Here is a 21,672-nt window from a genome sequence, read left to right as displayed (position 1 = left end):
CCAGACAGGGTCCCTGCATCTGTGTGTTCATAGGCGGGAGAGAGTGGCTGCAGCCTCCCCCATGACCTACTTACAGGAACAAATGGGGATTGTGCGATCTCCATTCAAGCAGAAGATGGGTTAGGGTGGAGGAAGTGAAGGAAATCGTGTCAGCCTGATGATGTGTTATTTGGGCTAGGGAATGTACTGTCACTCCTGTTGCTGTGACCAGCAAGGACACAGCAGGGGCATCCTTGGCAGTAGGGGGGGGGAGGGCAAAGAGACAAGCCATGAGGCTCACTGCTGGTGCAAGGGGGCCTTTGGCCTCTCACAGCTTCCTGCTTTCTAGGTGCAGAGAGCATTCCCAGTTCTCAGTCTGCAGGATCCCAGCATATTACTTACTTAAAAAAACAACAAAAAAACCAGACCAGACCAGTCAAGTCAAATTTAGATTTTAACAATGTTACTAGTTTTAAAAATTGTACTGTACTAAAATTCCAGGCATGAAATATAGTAACAAAAAGAGGAATGCAAGATAGAATGATTTCTTACAAAAACAAAACCTGATTGATCTTAACCAGTGTTTCTCAACCAGTGTGCCTCCAGATGTTTTGGGACTACAACTCCCATCATCCCTAGCTAGCAAGACCAGTGGTCAGGAATGATGGGAGTTGTAGTCCCAAAACATCTGGAGGCACACTGGTTGAGAAACACTGATTTTAACTAAACAATAAATAATACCATAAACTGTTGTTGTTTCATTACCTTAAAAACAAATGCCTCAGAAAGCAACAAATGTATGTTTCAATTACTTCTACCTCACTTTAGAATTTTTGTATGTCTTCAGAAATATAATTTCTAGTTCTGGAGAATGCAGTGTTTTTTTAACTTAGAACAGGCACCCCCAAACTCGGCTCTCCAGATGTTTTGGGACTACAACTCCCATCATCCCTAGCTAACAGGACCAGTTGTCAGGGATGATGGGAATTGTAGTCCCAAAACAACTGGAGGGCCAGGTTTGGGGGTGCCTGACTTAGAAAGTCAGCTCATCATAGTAATTCCTGGGTACTGACCCAGAGACATTTCATGTGCCAAAACTTACAGCGTCTGATTTTGTTCTGAACCCCCACACTCACCTTACTGCTGCCTCTAGTTCTCTCAGTGTACACCTGAAAAGTGAGAAGGTACTGACTTTAGCCTGATGACCTTCAGTCTTCTATTTCTGGCTGACCCTGGGCATTACTTGTATCATGGAGGTCTCCTTTTTGGGTGGAGAAGTTGTAGAAGCCACATGGTGGAATTTTGTGACATCCTACTTTGAGTGGTAGCAGCCCTGTGAGCATAACCAGTGGTGTGGGATGATGGAGTACATCCTAACAACATCTGCAGGACCAGGGGCTCCCCATCCCTGAACTAAGGTGACAAAGTCATTTATGGACATTAAGCACCTTATTGACAGTTTTCAGTTTCTTCTTCTTCAGCAAAGCCAAATGCACCTATTCTAAGGTTGCAGTCCAATGCATGCTTACCTAGGAATAATCCTCAACTCAATAAGGGATGATGTACTTTTGCTTGGGTTGCACTGTCACCTAGAAATTCAGCACGGGATCTGCTGGCTGGACAGAAGGGTCAGTGACTGATTCAGTGGTCTGATATAGGAAAATGGGCAAGTGAAAGCTGGAGCTTCCAGAGGATACTCAAATATGCCAGAGGCAAAACTGCAATCCGATAGATATGGGAGACATTTGGAGGCTTTGTGCTGCTGCACCTTTGGATTACAGTACTTTTAAAGCAAAAAATACCACTTTGCTTGTTTCAGTAACTATTCCCCACCCTCCTTAAAGCCATTATGTATCTGTGGACATCAGTTTTTGCGAGCAGCCTCCTCTACATTCCTTTCCTTATCAAAACTAAACAGGGCATGTACATCCTATACACATTCCCCTTTTTCCTCCTCCTCCTATCTCTTGTGCGCAGCCTGAGGCAGCAACAACTTTAGGACGAGCAGAGCTGAGCATAAGGGGTTAGTGGTAAGGAAACCAGCACCGTGTCTGTATCACCCCTGTTTTGCCACCAACGTTTATGCATGTGTATGTGTGTGGCAGAGATACGTTTCATGCTGTTATGTACATCAGCATTGTTATATCTTGACTGTGATACAGCTATGCTTTATGTTCTCAATTGCAAAGGGAAATCTGCCGTGGTCACAAGAAATTCTCCACACTGGAACCTCAAGAGTTTCCTGCTGAACTCCTGCCATGTGGTCATTTTCATACTTGCCGGGATTTCTGCCGGAATACTTGCAGAGTATTTTCACTCCTATCTAAAAGGACAAGTATCCCCTGTACATGTTGAAGCTGCTCTGAACTTTTGGACTCCACAATTTACTAAGCAGCAGTAATCATGATCTCCAGCAGAGGTCTTTCTCAGTCTGTCACCTAAAGTCACTTTAATTGGAGATGTCAGGAAATGAACCCAAGATCACCTGCATGCAAAGCTCTGCCACTTACCCATGTAGCTCTTCCCTGGTGTCTGATTTGAAATGCCTGCCCATGCATACATACATACCTTTGTTACATTTAGATACAAGCTTTCAGTCAAACAATTCCCAAAGCAATTTACAGAAAGAGTAAAATAACAATAAAATCAGTATTAAAATCACTCGGGATCAATCAATTCATGCCTAATGTTTGATTTGGCATGCCTCTCTGCAATTGCATCAAATTGTCTTTCAGCAATAAAGGAATGACAGAAACGAACAGCAGGTGTGTCTTGGATAGTTAAGATGTTTGTGAATTTTGTGGGGCCACTGCTGTTGCCTGGTGTACATTATTTGGTTTGCTTTGAACTGTTTCATTGTATTTTAAGGTGATATGGTAGTAACAAACCCTTTGATCTTATGCTGAAGGCATAGCTGCCAAGTTCTCCCTTTTTTAAAGGGAAATTCCCTTATGCTGAATAGGCTTCACCGCTAGAAAAGGGAAAACTTGGCAGCTATGCTGAAGGGTAGGTAAGAAATCTTTAAAGTTGTTATTAAATAAATGTATTCTCAAAAGTAAATCCCATTTATTTAACTGGGGCTTGCTTCCACATTAATTAAAGTAGCACTGTTTAGGAATGTAACTCTTTAGGTATTTGTAACTGTTTAACTCAATGTAACTTTCCGGAAGTAGCCTGTATTGTTTTTACTTGGTGCAACTCTACTGTGACACAAGATATCTGATATGACAGACCACATTGGTCCAGCTATTCACACCTTGACCAATTAGTGCAGCGTTTCTCAACCGCTGTTCCGCGGCACACTAGTGTGCCGCGAGACGCTGGCTGGTGTGCCGCGATGTGCGACGACGAGAAGGGCGATTTGCATTGTCACGTGCCTGGTGGCCGCCAATACTCTACACTGACCCGCCGGAAAGGAAGCCGGCCGGGTCCAATCCAGTGAGTTGATCAGGATTTATAAGTCAATTTTTACTTCACTTTGTATTTCTGGACTTTGTGGAATTTCTTTTTTGGCTTAAGTGCTTGTGAAATGTGAGTTCGAACTTTATTGTTAACAAGACTTGAAGAATGCAGCCAGCTTGTTAAAATGGAGTCGAGAAAATAAACTGTGATCATATTCCACCCCACGTGATAAGTTTTGACCTTGGCAGGACTGAAATATGTCAACAAAAAAGTGTTCCCCTGAGTTCCAGCGGTCTGTTTTGACCTTAATGTGGGAAACAAGAATAGAGTTATGTCAAGAGGAGACACGACGACAGGAGTTACAGCAGAAATTTCAGGAGGTGATGGCGGAATATGATTTTCTAGGAGATGAAGCTTTTGACACCGAAAAAGAGCAATGTGAGAATGACAATGATGGGGAAGGAAAAGATGAAGATGAGGACTGTGATGATTCAACACAAAATGAAACACACCATGAAAAAAATGATGACTCTACTCTACAAAAAGTTGGATGGAGTGCCCTGCCTTTGAGGGGGGCACGATTGGTATTATTGGAACTCCAGAACGCCCACAGGGAAGAAGGAAAAAATATGCAGAGAAGAGAAGAAATTCAGGGGTCCTGTATGGTGACCTGGATGGCAAGAGACTGTAAACAGGGGGTGGGGTGAAGGGAAAGTGATGTTGTGATTATAAGGATGGATTAACAGGTTTATAACTGGTCTGCTGATTTTGGAATTTGCTGGATTGGGGGGGTGGAGCCGGTAATCGGGGATGTAAGGTTAAATTGAGAATAGTTATAGTTTTAAAAGTGAATGGACTTTGGAAAATGTGAAAATATGGAGGCTTATAGAGGGAGAAAAAAAAAATTAGGCACGGGAAGAGAAAATGGGAGTTTGAATTTTCAGTGATTTGAATATTAGATGAAAATGTTAACAATTGATTTATAAGTTGTATAAGATACAAAGGTGTATTTTTATAAAGTAAGAAACTGTTGCAGATGATAAAAAAGGGATGAAAACCGGGGAAGGGGGGGAGGGGAAGCCCATAAAATATGGTTTTTCAACTATGAATGCAAGAAAAATTTTTCTGTTTTGTATTGTTTTTTTCTTTTTCTTTTTTTTCTTCGCCCTTTCTTTTTCCCCTTTTTTTCCTATTTCTATTTTTCTCTTTTTTTGGTATAACAATAGATGGTTGGATGGATGTCCTCCTGCGTACTGCCCTGGTTTGCTGGAGCTCCCTGGTGGCAGGGGGGGGCTTTGGGGTCAGGGGAGGGGGAGGAGGACAGAAATCCAAGCATAAAATGGACCATTTCTGACTGTTCACAAACATGGGATACTTCTGTGGCAGGGGAGGACCCATGTGGGTGGGTAGGAAGGAGGTGGAAAAGGGGTTTAAGTATGTACCGTTTTTTTTGTTTTTTTGTATTTTGTAAAATTAATAAAAAGTATGTTAAAAAAAAAAATGCACGGCACTTTTGCAATCTAAAAAAAAAAAAAAAAAAGGAAGCCGGCCGGGTCACGACGCGGGGCGAGCGCAGCTCTCAACAGCCACCACCACGGGAGGGTGGTTTTAGAAAAACTTAAAGAAGCTGGTTGGATGAGCTCAACCTGAAACTTGCTGAGCAAAGGATTGTGCTGGCAGAGAAATCAGCGGCTTGTGAAGCCTTATTACAGGAGATTGCAACCAACACAGCAATTGGCAAGTGTTTCTTACAGTCATAATTATATAGTCAATATAGGGCGGCACAGAGTTAAATTTTTTAACTTTTTTAATGGTGGTGTGCCTCGTGATTTTTTTCATGGAACAAGTGTGCCTTGCCTTGGCCCAAAAAAGGTTGAGAAACACTGAATTAGAGCCTCTGATCTCATCTTGTTCTGATCTTCCTAGTAGGCTCACCCCTGATCAAAGCAACCTCTGCTTGGAAAACTGTGCTGCAATGTCCCCTCATGGGCACATGGTGGCAGTGGATAGCATGTGCGCTGGGCAGCTCACTGTACTGTATTGGGCAAACCGCTCAGAGTGGCTTCTTTGAGGCATCAGTTGTATCTTTATCCACGTCAGAAAGCACATGGCTTCTAACTCATAAGGGGAATATATAATATTAATATTAATAACCCCACAGTAAACAAGCTCTCTATATTGTTGTATAAATTTATTCATATGACTTTTTAACACTCCGGGATAGTTGTGCCAGTAGAGAATGGGACTCTTAATCTCAGGGTTGTGTGTTCAAGCCCCACTTTGAGCAAAATATTCCTGCGTTGCAGGGAGTTGGGCTAGATGTGATCTCTTCCAACTCTACAATTCTAAGATCCTATGACAATCTCCCTCGACAAAGGTGGCCCAAACATGCAGCTGAAATGTTTAAATATAGGCTAGAGACAGCCACAAGGACATGCAATCAGGGTTTCATCATGAGATACTTGCATACATAGTTGCCCCCACCACCACTGCCCTGAGGGGGACAAACCTCTACCTCATGCTAGTAGCAGGCCACTTAATCACATTGTGGAACACCTCCCCATCAGATGTCATAGAGAAAAACAGCTGCCAGATTTTTAGAAGACATCTGAAGGCAGCCCTGTTTACAGTAATAGTACCACTGTATTCTGCTCTGGTCAGACCTCACCTGGAGTACTGTGTTCAGTTCTGGGCACCACAGTTCAAGAAGGATACTGACAAGCTGGAACGTGTCCAGAAGAGGGCAACCAAAATGGTCAAAGGCCTGTAAACGATGCCTTATGAGGAACGGCTTAGGGAACTGGGTATGTTTAGCCTGGAGAAGAGAAGGTTAAGGGGTGATACGATAGCCTTGTTCAAATATATAAAAGGATGTGATATAGAGGAGGGAGAAAGGTTGTTTTCTGCTGCTCCAGAGAAGCGGACACGGAGCAATGGATTCAAACTACAAGAAGATTCCACCTAAACATTAGGAAGAACTTCCTGACTGTAAGAGCTGTTCGGCAGTGGAATTTGCTACCAAGGAGTGTGGTGGAGTCTCCTTCTTTGGGGGTCTTTAAGCAGAGGCTTGACAGGCATATGTCAGGAATGCTTTGATGGTGTTTCCTGCTTGGCAGGGGGTTGGACTGGATGGCCCTTGTGGTCTCTTCCAACTCTATGATTCTAGGGAGGCTTTTAATCTTTAATCGATTATTTTATTCTTCTGTTGGAGAGTGGGCAGGGTATAAATAATATATTATTATTATTATTATTATTATTATTATTATTATTATTATTATTATTATTATTATATAAAAATGCTCAGAGCCAAAGAGCCAAGACTCATAGGGCCTAAAACCAAAGACTAATGGGGTGAAATCCTTACTGGGCAACTCCTTTCAAAAACAGACAAAAGGGAATGTTGTGCATGCGCATTCACACATCACATATGTACTGAAGAGAAAGGAATCTTATTCCATTCGCTTATTTGGAGGTTCTAATGTGGAAAGGGGGGGTCACCCCACAGCTGAAGTCACCATGTCCCAAAGGCCTGGAATTGGGCGGGTGGGCGTGGGCAGCTGCAGGGGATGGGCGGGGGGATGCGTTCCCCTCAAAGGATTTCCACCATTAGCCAGGAGGAACCGCTTGAATTCTGCCCCGTTGAGGGCAGGGCAGCCAACTTTTCAAAATACTTCTCTCCACCCCCGCGCCCCCGGCTTTTTTGAGCCTTTAATACCTGGCGCACCAGCAAGCAGGCGGTGCTGTGTTTTAAATGGCTGCGTTTGAGCTCCTCTTAAACGCCTAGGCGGGACAGTCCGTCCTAGAACAACCCTAAACGGAGAGGCGAGGGCTGCGGCGCCTTTCTCAGGCGCCTTTCTCCGAGAGCAATTGCACGAGCCTGCCCGCGAGAGAGCAGAGCTAAGCGGCCTTGAAAGGCGCTCTCTCCCGCCCGCCGGCGCTTTCGAGACTTCTGCTCTCCACTGCCGGCCCTCTCCTTTTCCGGCGAGTTCCATAGCATTCCCGCCGGTTACCGGTACCCAGCGAGCAGTCCCTCCACTCCCGCAGATCGAGGGGCGCGTGCTTTTGACGCATTACGGGCGCAGCCGTCGGAAGCCCTCCGGAGGGGCCGAGGCTTTTAGGAGCAATACGGTCTTCTACCCGAGCTTCTCTCTCTCCCTTGCCCGTAGGTGCAGATGGAGACCGCTGCGGACGAGCCCACTTCCTCTGGAGGGGGAGGCTGCTGCTGCTGCTGCTGCCCTCGCTGCCGCTTCTCCTCCTCCTCCTCCTCTTCGACGAGCTGAGCACAGCGGCCGGTTCCATCGGGGGAGCTGTCTGGGGGGAAGGGGCTGGGAAGCCGAGGCGCGCGGTGGCGAGCAGGAGGCGGATCCAAGAGAACGGGCCCGAGCCGGGACCTCCGAGGAGGAGGACTGAGCCCGCGGGGCTCCCAGCGCCCGGCTATGCGAGGTGGCTGAGTTGGCGGCGGGGGAGAGGAGGTTCGGGTGCCGTCAGGTAAGCGGGGCGGTCAAGCGGGGCGGGCGCTCTGCACCTGCAAGGCCGGCGGTGATTCGCGGGCTTCTTTCGCAATCCTCGCCGGGAGAGGCAGGCGGCTGGCCGGGGATGAGGCAGCTGGGAGGCGGAGGCTGCGGGAGGAAGCGGAGGTAACTGCAGGAGCCGCTTGCACCGGGGAAAGGCGGAATGGACGGAGCCGGTGTGTGCGTGTGTGTGAACGCTCTCTCTCTTTCTCTCCTTGGAACCGGGGGTGTGGAAGCGGGCGAGCCGAGCCGTAGGCAGAAACGGATCGGGAGCCGCGGGCGCTCTTACCCCGGCGATCGGGGCCTGAAGGGCGGGTCCCGCTTGCAGGGGTGATGTAGGGAGCAGTTCCTTTCCGCGGGGGCTTGTTGGGGGACGAAGAGAGGAGGGCGTTCCCCCATTCCCGGGGCGGCTTGCCTCTGGCGCTTGAGTATAGTGCAGCGTAGGCTGCTAGGGAGCCCGAGCGGCAGCAGGCTCCTTTGTTCTGGGGTTACGGATTGGGACATACAGCGAGAGAATTATGGGGCTGTGTCGTCGTCTTCCCTCTCCACCTCCACCCCCTCCGAACGCATGCATTGGCCGATTACTTAAGATCCCTGGAGATGTCCTTTGCAGATCCCCTGGCTGCAGGAGAGGCTGTTGCTTGTGCAGCGTCTAGGCCGGGGGAGCAGCGGGAATGTCGTGGCTGCCTAGCGGAAGGGCTGTTGTGTTTAGGGAGGGCGTAGGGACCGCCTGGAGTTGCGCTGGGCCTGGAGTGGCGGCGGGGACCTGCCTTGGCCATTTGGGCGACGGAGGAGGGGCGATTAGTCGCGCCTGGACTTGGTGTTGGGCGACCCAGTAATGTCAAGCGCACTCAAGGGGCCTGTTGTGTTGGGCGTGGCATGGACCGCCACTGTGAAATTCCCACCACCACCCACTTTACCGATTTAACGCAATGCATTGCTTGGCTCTGGGCTGCAAATCTCATTGGGATCACTTAGAAGGCTTTGCAGTAAGTGTGAACTCTTGGCGTGACTACTGGGGTCGGGCGGGGGTGGGTGGGATCGGTGCCAGTAAAGTTTTTGTACACCAGCACCGTGTGTGTGTAGATTGTAAAACACCGCAGGGAAGGACTCCCCTACAGACACATCTTTCATTTATTTATACGCTGTTACAGTGACTTACGAGGCCAGTGCTGTGTGCATTTGGTACCTTTGTCTATGTTAACACTAATGAACTGATGCAATGAAGTCTCTTCTGGAGTTTGATAAATGTTTAGCTCTGCCTCCCCATCCCCTTTTCCTCTTGGATACTGGCAGAGGTGCGAATGCTTTTGCCTGCCTTCTGTACTGCATCATATAGATGTAGATTTTCTTCTTAACATGAAGGCACAAGTTAACAGAACCTCATATTCTACTCTTCTGGCAAAGAGCGAGAGCTGTAACTTGCATGATGGGATTTGTAGTTCAAGGTGTTTGCTGTTGTATTTTATAGATTCCTATTTGGCACCTTTTTTAATGGGGGGGAGGGTGTATTTTCAGCTGAGCAAGGGCTGAAGGGCCAGCAACATTGGCCTTGCTCACTGATTCACTAGTATACCAGGTGCTGGGCTCTTTAACCCTCTATTTCTCCCAGTGAAAGCAGCACTAATGGCTTTGGCAAAGTCCTATCCTTAAATAAGTATCTCAACTCTACACTCCTATATTGAAGCCAAGGTAACAGGAAAATGGTACAGAACAGCTTAGGTGCATAATCAGGAGGCTGTACCCAAATCTCTCATTTAATGCTGTTATTATTTTTCGAGTATGTATAGCACTGCTCTCTATCTGTGTGTGTGTTTTTAAAAAGTAAACTGTACATGCAAAAAAGGGAGCAGAATGTGACTAGTAATTGCAGTCCCCCCCAACAAATAAATCACCAAGGAGTTGGATGGCACAGAATCATATGCTGCAATTACAAAGCCGGTATCATTGCTGTGATTTTGGAAAGAGGATCCCCCCCTTGTGCTTACCCACTTCCAATTTGTACTTTGCCCCCCCTCCCAAAAAAATATGGTGACCTGTGTCAGGCTTTGAGAAAATATGGAAGAGATAAAAATGGGAATAGTAGAACTGTGTAAGTTTTGATATGACACATGAAGACTAGTGGCAAGTTACTAGTGGAGGACTGGGCATCCTAGAATTGGGTGGCTAATCTGTGCCTCTCCAGATGTTGTTGGACTACAGCTCCCACCAGTCCAGCCACCAGGTACCAATGGGCAGGAAACTGTAGTCCAGCAACATCTGGAGGGCTGCAGGTTCCCCGTCCCTGTACTAGATAGAAAGTTGAGCATGCTGCGGAAAAGCCAAAGGCATACTGGCTGAAATTCCCCTCGTGACAGTAAAGTGGTTTGTTCAATATTTCTCTGTTGCTCGGTTGTGGCATCATTTGGCAGCAGTGAGGCCTTGCCATATTTTACGAGAATTTGCAGAGGAGTAGCTGGGTTAATCCATTGCAGCAAAATGAACAGACACTCCCGAGACATCATAAAGACTAACAAACTGTTAGGGCAAAATTCTGGGTGCGAGAATGCTCAGCCACCCAGCTCATCAGGCAAGGGCCTGTGGTCGTTGCGGAGTATAAAAGGAAGGAGTCCAGCCATGATCCGGAGCAAACAGCAAGGTTTATTACTGCGCAGCAGGTTCAATGCCAGACTGAACACTGTGAACAGGGCTGCAAGAACTTTTAAAACTTCCCACCACCATCCCATAATGCACATCGAAAGCATCATACATACATCACTTGTGACAGGGTAAAAGGTCAGAAAAGGGGAAGGTGCAAGGGGCATTAGCATACAGGTAAACAGGAGGTAAGCAGGATTAGCATAAGGATGTCCCAGGACATTGTTAAGCAAGTACCAGTAAGTATCTGGGAAGGGATCCTTGAGTACCTGGTGGGGGGAAACAATGGGTCCAGTTGTGTGTATTGCCTCTGGCTTCGGAGGGTTGGGAATGGCAGGAGATGGTACCTGAATGGATTATGGATATGCAGAGGAGCACCACCCTGGCTACCTGACCTCTTGCTTAAGGGATTATGGCTGTTCCCTGCATCCCTGAGAGCCCTTGGCCAGAGTCGCAAAAAGGAGGTTTCATTTAGAAATAAAGATACACTGTATTCATTCATAAAGAAATATGGTTACATAGAGTCTCAGGCAACAGAGAAAGGGTAGGAAAGGGAGCCTTTATTACTCAGGGCTTGATCTTGAGGGGTTCGTGTTGGTGCGATACTAGAGTGGTGTTGTAGGATCAAATGGGGTCCCCTTGAGGGCATTAGTGCCAATCTTGATTCCCAAATGAAGCCTCGTTTGGGTGCCCCCCCCCTATAAAATTCCCTAACAGTCCCCCATTCGGAGATAGATTCGTGACCCAGTTCTGAAAGAACAACGAATCTTTTCTCCGCTCCTTCCTGCCCTTCCCTGGGGTCCTGGGTGCCAAAGCTCTGTGATCTGGTATTCTCCTTCCTCAAGTGTCGCATCTGAACATATTCTGGGAAGAGGGTACGGTGCTGAGAATAAGTTCTTTAGGGAAAGAGATTTGAGGGGTTTGTGTCAGGGAAGAAGCGGAACAGGGAACAACAAGGGTTAATACAATGCATGGCACAACAAAACACAGGTACACATAAACTAAAACAATTCCTTTAAATAACCATCCTAGGTTGGGGGGGGGGGCAGCCCCATATGTCAAAGTCCGAAAGTCCTTCATGTTGAATAGCTTCCAGTTGTCCAGCCAACTTATGGATATTGTTCAAGTATCCCGGAATATGTAGAGTCTGGTCTGTGACATACGTGCAGCACTCAGAGTTGATCAGGGCACAAGTCCCGCCCTCACTGGACAATAAAGAGTCCGTAGCAATTCGGTTCTGTTCTGTTCTGCCTTCTGCATGAATTTTAAAAGTACGCCTGTAAGTTTAAGATGTCTACATGGTTGGAGCTAGCTCCATACACAGGGAATAGTGCCCTGCCCCATGTTTCCCTATTGGCAGCCACGTCAGAGAGTTTGGGGAGGGATTTTGATTTTCCCTTATTCCTTTTCCTTCCCGCCGGTAAGTCGCGAGTGATAAAGCAAATCAGGTTCAAGAAAAGTTGGATCTGCTCCGAGCTGGCATGGGGCTGTACTGGTAGGGTGTGGGGGTTAGGAGTTTAAGAGGGTTATGTCCTTTGCAATCTCCCCGCAGCGCTGTGGTCCGGTGTGGTCCCATACTGGAGAGGTGGGTGAAGGGCCTATGGGGTGGTACCAACCCTCAAGGTACTCTTCCCCCTTTCCAGCCCTCTGTGTGTCCAGGATTCCACAGGCAGCAAAATCGCCTCAAACAAATCCCTTGTAGTTGGGGCTTTGAAAGTTTTGGGGTCAAGAGGAGGCACTGGAACCCAAACATTAGGTTTTCCGTTTGGTGTTGCTTGTCAGTATAAACATGCACAGCCCCTCCCTGCTCTATTTCTGTCCAATTTGGGTGGCGAAGGGCCTCACCTTGTCCATAGAGGAGGTACGATCCATTAGCACAGTCCATATGGTAGTATTGTTGTTCCATGGAAAGGTTGGCATATAGAGAGTTCCCAGTACTGAGTCCCAGTGATTTTAGGCACCAGCGAGTGACGTAGTAAGGTTTGGGAACCCGGGTGACAGAAGTTGAAATCCCCCATTCGGTCAGGGTTGTGGTCGCCCCCTAGGTCTACAGTGTGGTAGTCGAGGAAGTGGCAGTCAGCTTGCAGTCTGGAGCATTGGTCCGACAGGACCAAGGCAGGTTGAGAGCAGAAGAACAGGGTAAGGAGGTAAAGGATGGGACCCATGTTCAGTTCAACGTGGAGCGACAAACAACTGACAGCTGTCAAAGCATGAGTTGTCAAACGAAGCGATGAGTGAGCGGCTGACAGCTGTCAAAGCAGGAACTGTCAAAACAAAGCGACGAGTGAGCGGCTGAAGCGACGGTAGGAAGCAGGAGCGAAGCGAAGGCTGAAGCGACTGCAGGAAGGCTGAAGCGACGGCATGAAGGCTGAAGATAGACGGCAGGAACTATTCACGTCTTAGGCGCAATTTGATGGTGTTGGGGTCTGGAACTATCTCCGAGGTCCAGATGTCCAAAGCGGTTTAGAGGAGATCCTGGTCTGGTCCGGTCTGTTGGGCCCGATCTTGGTCCCGATTCAGGTCCGGTACTGTTTTCTTACACCTAGTGTGATGCAGCCAAGAGTTCTTCTCCCCTATTTTAGAGCAGTGGGTGAGGTGAGGAGAACTTGAGATGGTCCCTCCCAAGGTGGTCAAAGTGGCTGCTTCTGGTACACTTTAACTGAAATCCAGTCTCCAGACTTCATGGATTCTGAAGCCTCTTTTTTTGGTCAAATGAGTTAAAACAATTAAAAAAGATGTGTAGAGAAGGTTGGCACACTGCAGAGTGCCAGGTGGGACAAGAATATGTGGTGATAAGTTGGTCTAACTTAATAAATTGGTCTTAACAATAGCCTGATCTACTGGAAAGTATAAAAATGCATGAGAACCCTCCAATGGGGTAAAAGCAAAAGTATGGTAAACATAAAAACAATTACACAAAAACTGTGATCCCCCCTCCCCCCATGGAAATAACACACTATCAGACATAGTTCAGCAATTCTACATAATAACACATAATATACACAACATACAATTATTAATTCCACCCCAGTTGGATGTATTTGAGGAAATCTGTGGTTTTGAGGCAGTTCTTGCCTTTTTCACACATCTTTAGCCATTTGGCACATTTGCTTGAGGTTAGAAAGGGACAGAAAATGTCCTTACAATTCATCTCCCCCCCCCTTTTTGTCAGTCCATATCCTTTTGGAATGTGATTGTTGTGGCCAGAGTCTTCTTGGGAAGCTGTAAACAATAAAATCTTAATGCATTTAAGTATTTTATTCATCGCCTTTCTATATAGTTACTACTGTTATTACCTGCTAAGTTTGTTTGGTTCTTTTGCTAAAAGAGAACTTTATGAAGATAACTTAAAGGTGCTACCTGACAGAATGCAGTTACAAAACAATACTGTATTTGGAAGTACTTAGGTTAATTTCATAGACATAATGGAAAAATAAATAAATAAATGAAAGCAGATTATTTGCAACCTAAAAAGAAGCATCAAAGCCCAAAACAGAGGGAAGTCAACTTTATATAGCAGGGGGGAAGAATGCCTGTAAGGGAAGAAAGACTAAAAGAATAAAAGGGATTACTGTTTGTATCTCCTCTCTTTTTTTTTTTTTTTTGCTGTGGAAGAAAACAAGAGGCAAAATACACCAGGATTAATACCAGTATATGGTAGAGGTAAATGTGAGATTAGTACATCTCAAGGAAGCATTTACTGACGAAGCATTTGCCCAGTGACCAGAAGATAGCAATTTTCTATTAATTTACAAGTGTGGAGGGGGCGTCCCCCCTTTTGTGTAAATAACATACTGTCAGACGTACAGTAGTTCAATGTTTTTGTTGAATATCACACAACGTAAATTATATATCAGTTGTATGTCTTGAGGTCATCAAGTGAGCTTGAGACAATTCTGGCTGCTTTTAAATCCTAGGGCACAGAGTCTTGAGGTCGAAGAGAGAAAATATCCTTGTAATTCATCATAGTTAAGCATTTTATTCATTTAAATATTATTATTATCATTTATATTTAATTACTGCTGTTATTGTCTACTCAGTCTGTTTAGTTTACTTCACCTAGTTTGGCTGTGGAGGAAACAAAGGACAAAAATGTTGTTAATTAGGACACAATTGATAAGTTATTAACATTTTCCTTATGTGGTTCTGAATTCTCTTTGAGGTTCGCGTATCCTGTTTGAAAGGGACTATTATTACTATTATTATTTACAGGAAAGAATGACTTAGATGCTACATTCGTATGTACAGGAAGAAAAGGTAGAAATGCAAAAAAATTGCATAAATAAAACAAAATGATATTTAGATTACCACTCAAACAACATTTTTTTCAGATGGACTGGACACAAAGATATCAGATTAAAAGGAAAAAGTTACTATCAATTAATACGAAGACATTATAAAGACCACACATGTTAATATTGGACTGTAACCTTAAAGATTTGAAGGTGAATGGGAAAATAATGGAAAACTGATTTAATAAATGGAAGCTAGGAAAAGGACCCATACGTCACAGAAGGGGTGTAGCCCAAGACCGCCCTCCCTAGATTCATCATAGGTACATCATGAAAGGGGAGGTCTGGTAGCAGTAATCTGAGCAGTCTGGACCCTGCCCCCTGCCCCCAAAACCCAATCAACAAGAGATATTTACATTTCCCTGTTTCCCAGCCAAGTTAATCACACCCTTTTGTCTGGCACTCGGGTATCAGGATGCCAGGGATTACCTGAGACAATGAGAAGGTTCCCCCCACCCCCTTCTTCCTTGCAGAGGAACACCTGCTCAGAGAGTCAAAATGGTGTCAGTCAGGCCTGTCTTCCTGTGCTGCTTCAGACATGTGCCTGTACATTCATGTACATGTTTTATGAACAATTATTATATATGTGACCTTAAAATTCTTATAACAGAGCCTTAGTTTGCATAGTCTGTCTGTCAACTGGGTGGATCTGACCATCAGGGTAGTATGAAGAGAAGACAGCTATTTTCTATGAATTTCCAAGTGTGAAGGGCGCTTTACATTAAGAAATTTGAATAATATTTCATGTGCAGAGTATAACCTTGACACCTCTTAAGTTACAACCTTCTTTTTCTCCTCTCTTTCTCTTCAAGCTGACATAGTCTCTGTGCATGTACAGAGTTCATGATTTAGAAATCCATTGTACCAATTGAAAGTGTTGCAGCTGTTGGCTAAGTCACCATTTGAATAGAGGAAGGGAAGGGTGAATAGGTTAGATTTTACCCAGAAACCCAGCAATTTACACTTCCACCAAACCAGCAACAAAAGTGGTCAAATTAAATTCTTTGGTAAGTTTAAATCCATTTCTTTAGCCTTTGTGTCCTGAGATATTTCTGACCTCTTATTTCCTGTTCCTTGCTGCTTAGGAAGCAGGCTTATAAATCTTAAACTTTAAATATATAAAACTTCAATATCCAGACAACGCAATATTTTCACCAGAAAGCTGCAAGAAAAGTTTGGTCAAATTAAACTCCTTAATGAAGTCATGGCACTAATTAGCCATGTTTACTGTACTATATAAACATCTCATACCCCAGGCAAAAGAAATCTAGATTTGCCCCCTTTATCTACAGGGTTTTTGGGGTGCAGACTTTTATTCAAAATATTTCACAAATGTGGATTATTATTATTAGTGTGCTTTCCCTCTAGTCATTAGCGGAACAATGACCCGCCCCCTTATGTACGGGTAAATGACCAGTCAGAATTCATAAATTGCAAATGTTTGTTTGTTTTAAATAACTTCAGCCATGGGCAGACTAAAATTCCCTGCCCCCTCATATATGGGAAAATGGCTACAGGGTCACAATTCATAAGATATATTCTGCCATTTATTTACAAGGGGAAATGGTCAAGACTTTTATATGTGCTTAAACTTTAAACCTTAATAGACAAAATGGTAAAACTCATATAATCACTCCTTAAAAAAGACACTCTTGTTCTAACTCTGAAAACCAATAATCTTTCCTTGCCAGAAAGCAGAGCTGGGCTGAATTTCAACCCATCACCACATCAGACACATTGCCTTTCACATAGCTCTAAAATGGGAGTTAGAAGGGACCCTGTGGTCATTTAGTCTAACCCTCTAAGATACAGGATCCACAAGATTTGAATTAAAATACCAACTTTATACAGAACCCTTTAGCAGATGAGTTTTTCCTTAAGAGGTTATATCAGGAGCCCAACACAATTGAAGTTAAAACTAGACTCAGATAGACAATTCCTGGCTAAGGAAGCTCTACTTTTGACAAACAAATCACCTTTATAGGAATAGCTGTTCAATTTTCCTTTAGTCAATATTCCTCTAGTCACTTGAAGAAAGACTCCCCTTTTGAGCCTCTCTCAATAACAAACATTTGCACACCTCATGAAGTGAACATTTTCAAGTTTCAAAATATTTTCAAAGTATTGAGCAAGCATTTTCAAGGTTACTTACAAACACATTCTCTTTCTCTCCTACCTACCTAGCACCTTCGCATCACATACAACATACAATTTCAGACACATTCTCTCTCTCTCTCCTTCTACCTACCTAGCACCTTCACATCACATACAAAATGTAATTTCAAACACATTCTCTCTCTCTCTCCTTCTACCTACCTAGCACCTTCACATCACATACAAAATGCAATTTCAAACACATTCTCTCTCTCTCTCCTTCCACCTACCTAGCACTTTCATATCACATACAACATACAATTTCCTCATTTAACTCCCCCCCCCCCATTTGCAAGAGTCTGGTAGGGTTGGAAGGGATCTTGAGTAATCTAGTCCATCCCTTCTGAAATATGGGGATCTCAACACTATCATCGCCCTTTCAAAGCAGGATACACATACATTTGAGTACAGATGGCTAACTGGGAAGGAAACACGGGCTATGCCCTATCACGGAAGCACACATGTGTACTAAGGGAAAAGGAAGGAAGGGGAAGATTAAAAGTACCAACTTTACATGGAGGCCTTTAGCAAACCTGAGGGTTGGATAAACAGTTTTAAGAGGGAATTTACTTTCTCACTACCACCATTCTGTCCAACTGGACCAAGGTTAAACTGACTCAGATAGACATTTGCTGGCTATGGAGCCTCTACTTTTAATAACATTTCCCTAGAAGGAACACCATATTTCATAGTCACATGGTCCTAATACTTCCAAGGATTCCTCATAACAACAACACTCTTCTCTCAGAAGGAGACCTACCTAAGGCTTTATGAAATATAGACACTGCATTTTAGCTTGCAAAGAGCTGTTGTGCTCAATGAAGCTGGTTGCAGCAGAAACATTACATACAGAGCACATGGCTCCCTTGTTACACAGACCTTAAACATTGTGAGTTCACAAACAAACATTTTCAAAGTTACAATCTCCCTTTTCCTAGCTTCCTGCTCCCCCTTTCTGTACAGAAAGGGGTAGGTATACACACACACCCTCTTTTACTCTCTGGAGAAAGATTGGCCTTCTACAGCCTCTTACAACCAACAAACATTCACACACCACTTCCACCCTTTTTCAATATTTGCCATGTTTTTGGGTTGATCAATCCCTTAACATAAAATTATTTAAGCAAGCTTGCATTATTATTATTTTTAAACTTTTTTTTTTTTAACTTAAGGAAGGCAGTCTGTAGAGGTCATGGCCAATTTTTAAACACAAACTCCTTACATTCCCAAACCTTGATTACATTTCTTATTTATTTCAAGGGAAACAACGATCTCTAGCAGACACAAGGAACAGATGCACACACACTTAACAGACAAAACAAATAACAGACAACATGTAACGTGAAAACATATATATACCATTCCTATTGTTTCTCAGTCCTAAATAAAGTTACCTAGCTATTTCACAGAGTTTCTCCTGAGCCCTAGCTATCTGGTTTCCTCCCCAGACCTTTGGTGCTCACTTTTCCCGTTTCTCTTTGGGGTGCTTCCAACCACTCTGCCATGTCCTGCCTAATCCCTGTTAGGCTACCCCTCCTGGCAACCTCCTACCTATCGTCACAATCTTGAGAAATAGGGGACCCTACTGGACGCCCACGCTTTGCGGTGCCAGATCAGGTACCCCCTTGGATAGAATTTTCGCTCCGGAATACCCCCCTTGCTTTTGGAAGCGGGCTCACGCACGATACACGTGTTACGTGGCTCGACCAGTGCGGCTGGGGTAAAGACAGGACAGAAAAGGCTTCAGCCTGCTGGCTGAAGTGGTTGAAAAAGAGCCTTTGGTCCCTTGCTTTTGGACAGGGCCTTCCTGCCAGGGCGGCTGACCAAAGGACCCCCACTCTTTTCTGGAAAAGGGGGGGTGGAGAAGCAACAGAGATAGAGCTCAGAACTCCCCTTTCGAGTTGAGCACGGCACACGGTCCGGAGAGACAGGACAGAAAGCACGATAGATAAGAGGGCAGAGAATTCAGTTGCCAGGAGATACCACCCCGCTACCACCAGTGCACTGGGTTTTAACCTTATACTCACACACTCCTCCGTGTTGATCCTGGGGATGAAGAAGCTGGCCGGCCGGTTCTTGCCTTTGCTCCCTGGCTGGGTCCTTCGAGACTTGCAGATTACCGCCTGGAGGATGGCCGAGGGTCCAAAGGGGTCTTCCCAGGCAAAAGGGCCTGGTGCCGGCTGAAGATCTTGGGGCCCTCAGTCAGCCACACAGGAGAACCGCAAGTCCCTGTTCGGGCGCCAAATGTTAGGGCAAAATTCTGGGTGCGAGAATGCTCAGCCACCCAGCTCATCAGGCAAGGGCCTGTGGTCGTTGCGGAGTATAAAAGGAAGGAGTCCAGCCATGATCCGGAGCAAACAGCAAGGTTTATTACTGCGCAGCAGGTTCAATGCCAGACTGAACACTGTGAACAGGGCTGCAAGAACTTTTAAAACTTCCCACCACCATCCCATAATGCACATCGAAAGCATCATACATACATCACTTGTGACAGGGTAAAAGGTCAGAAAAGGGGAAGGTGCAAGGGGCATTAGCATACAGGTAAACAGGAGGTAAGCAGGATTAGCATAAGGATGTCCCAGGACATTGTTAAGCAAGTACCAGTAAGTATCTGGGAAGGGATCCTTGAGTACCTGGTGGGGGGAAACAATGGGTCCAGTTGTGTGTATTGCCTCTGGCTTCGGAGGGTTGGGAATGGCAGGAGATGGTACCTGAATGGATTATGGATATGCAGAGGAGCACCACCCTGGCTACCTGACCTCTTGCTTAAGGGATTATGGCTGTTCCCTGCATCCCTGAGAGCCCTTGGCCAGAGTCGCAAAAAGGAGGTTTCATTTAGAAATAAAGATACACTGTATTCATTCATAAAGAAATATGGTTACATAGAGTCTCAGGCAACAGAGAAAGGGTAGGAAAGGGAGCCTTTATTACTCAGGGCTTGATCTTGAGGGGTTCGTGTTGGTGCGATACTAGAGTGGTGTTGTAGGATCAAATGGGGTCCCCTTGAGGGCATTAGTGCCAATCTTGATTCCCAAATGAAGCCTCGTTTGGGTGCCCCCCCCCTATAAAATTCCCTAACACAAACTTATTGTGATATACCGGTAAGTCTTTTGTGGGTCAGAGCTCACTTTGTCACTGAGATATATGAAGTGGAATATGACTAAGTGAGCACATATGGTAGGTAAACCTACAAAAGAGAAGTAAATTGGTTTTGATCTGTGCTTCCCCCCCAAAATGTTAAGGATTGGCTTTTCCTGTGTGCATCTCCTCACATGCTTACATAAATGTGCGGCTTTCACCGCCAAATAAACACCCCCCCCTTTAGTTTGGTAGTGTCTTAACCTGTTGTCGCACCTTTGTTGGACAATGTCTTCTGTAGGGATGGGGAATGTCTGGCTTATTAATGGCTGTGCTTTTGACATTAGTGAAAACCAGCCTTTTCTATCAAGACTTTTGGGGGATTTGGCAAATTGGGTTTGTGGGCCATTGTGTTGGTTGTTGAGTGCTTTCATTGATTTATGTTGCTAGCCATCCTGGTTGTTGCTGCGTGTTCACTTTGTTTAGAAAAAGAGGCAGGATATATAAACTTTTAAATAAATCAAGTTAAACAGCAAAATACTGCTATAGAGCTGGCATAGTACTATGCAAAACATGCAGCAGCAGCAGCAGCAACAACAACAATTTTTCCAGAGAATGTTTGCCTGGCTTGGTCTCATCCTGAGTTAGTATCAGTTGTTGCACTTCTAAAGGGGAAAAAAATCATAGCTCTTTTGTTGGACTTTACTCTTTAATGATTGTGGTTTGACATGGTAGCATGTTATCAACAGTTCTAAGAATTTTGGCTAGGAAGTGGTCTGTAAATAAGATTCTTTTGCTGCTTAAAAATATTATTTTGAAAATCTTTTTTTTAAGCAACTCTTAGGTGAAATGACTGCATAGAGGGCAGCTCTGAATCACTTGTATTAAAAAAACCCTGCCTTGAAAACTAGCTGTGTGATAGAGAGGTCTTGACATAATAATGACTTTGGTCTTACTTGCACATACAAAAGGCCAAGTCAATATTTTAGGGCTTGCTTGATCTTGTAAATTTCCTAAGTGACCACACACAGTGCAGAAGGTAGACCAGCAAACAGACTTTTCAAACAAACAGTACCACACAAACTGTGCTAGATTTAGCTAAGTGCATTGCAAGAAGTTTTGTCAGCATCAAGAAAATGTCAAATGCCCACACTCAGTCCTTTCCTCCCCCTCTTATCCACCCAGTGATACTAAAGATACAGATAATAAGTGCTAAAAGGTTTCCTATCTTGAGCCTGTTGTTGTTTGTTTACATCAGGAATGGGGCTTGTATCTCCCACCATCCCTGATTATATAGGTCATGCTGCCTGAGGCTGAGGGAGTGGTAGTCTAACAATACCTGGTTTATATGATCAAGTTCTATATCATAACTCTTCAGGGAATATACATGATGTATAATCTGTTGTTTGAAGTACTAATTCTACATTTATTTCACTGAAAATACCTGAGCAGTTAAGTTATGGCCTGGAACCTGGACCAGGAGTTGCTTGGTGTATCTGTTGGCATCTGTTGATGGTCCTGCCATCTCTACCATAGAACCAGCTCATTTTTTGTACCTGTCTGTATGGCATTCTACCTCCCTCCCACAACACCCACCATGTTCTGAATTATTTCCCACT

General features: G+C 44.9%; 1 protein-coding gene across 4 annotated transcripts in view; it reads left to right on the top strand.

Annotated features, from left to right (window-relative positions):
* The first annotated feature begins 7,439 nt into the window (after positions 1–7,439).
* The window catches only part of RNF44 (ring finger protein 44), a 67,162-nt gene continuing 52,929 nt past the window's right edge, over positions 7,440–21,672 (top strand). Inside the window, exon 1 of one of the 4 annotated variants that reach the window (XM_060271604.2) lies at positions 7,440–7,869. The gene's annotated coding sequence lies outside the window, so the exon portion shown is untranslated. Of the gene's footprint in view, positions 7,870–7,940; positions 8,069–8,194; positions 8,882–21,672 lie in introns of those variants that run through there. The other 3 variants (XM_060271606.2, XM_060271605.2, XM_060271607.2) reach the window with 3 other exon arrangements.

The sequence above is a fragment of the Zootoca vivipara genome, chromosome 2, assembly GCF_965207765.1.
Source record: "Zootoca vivipara chromosome 2, rZooViv2.hap1.1, whole genome shotgun sequence".
NCBI classification, from domain to species: Eukaryota; Metazoa; Chordata; class Lepidosauria; order Squamata; family Lacertidae; genus Zootoca; species Zootoca vivipara.
This window is presented reverse-complemented; position numbering and strand designations above follow the sequence as displayed.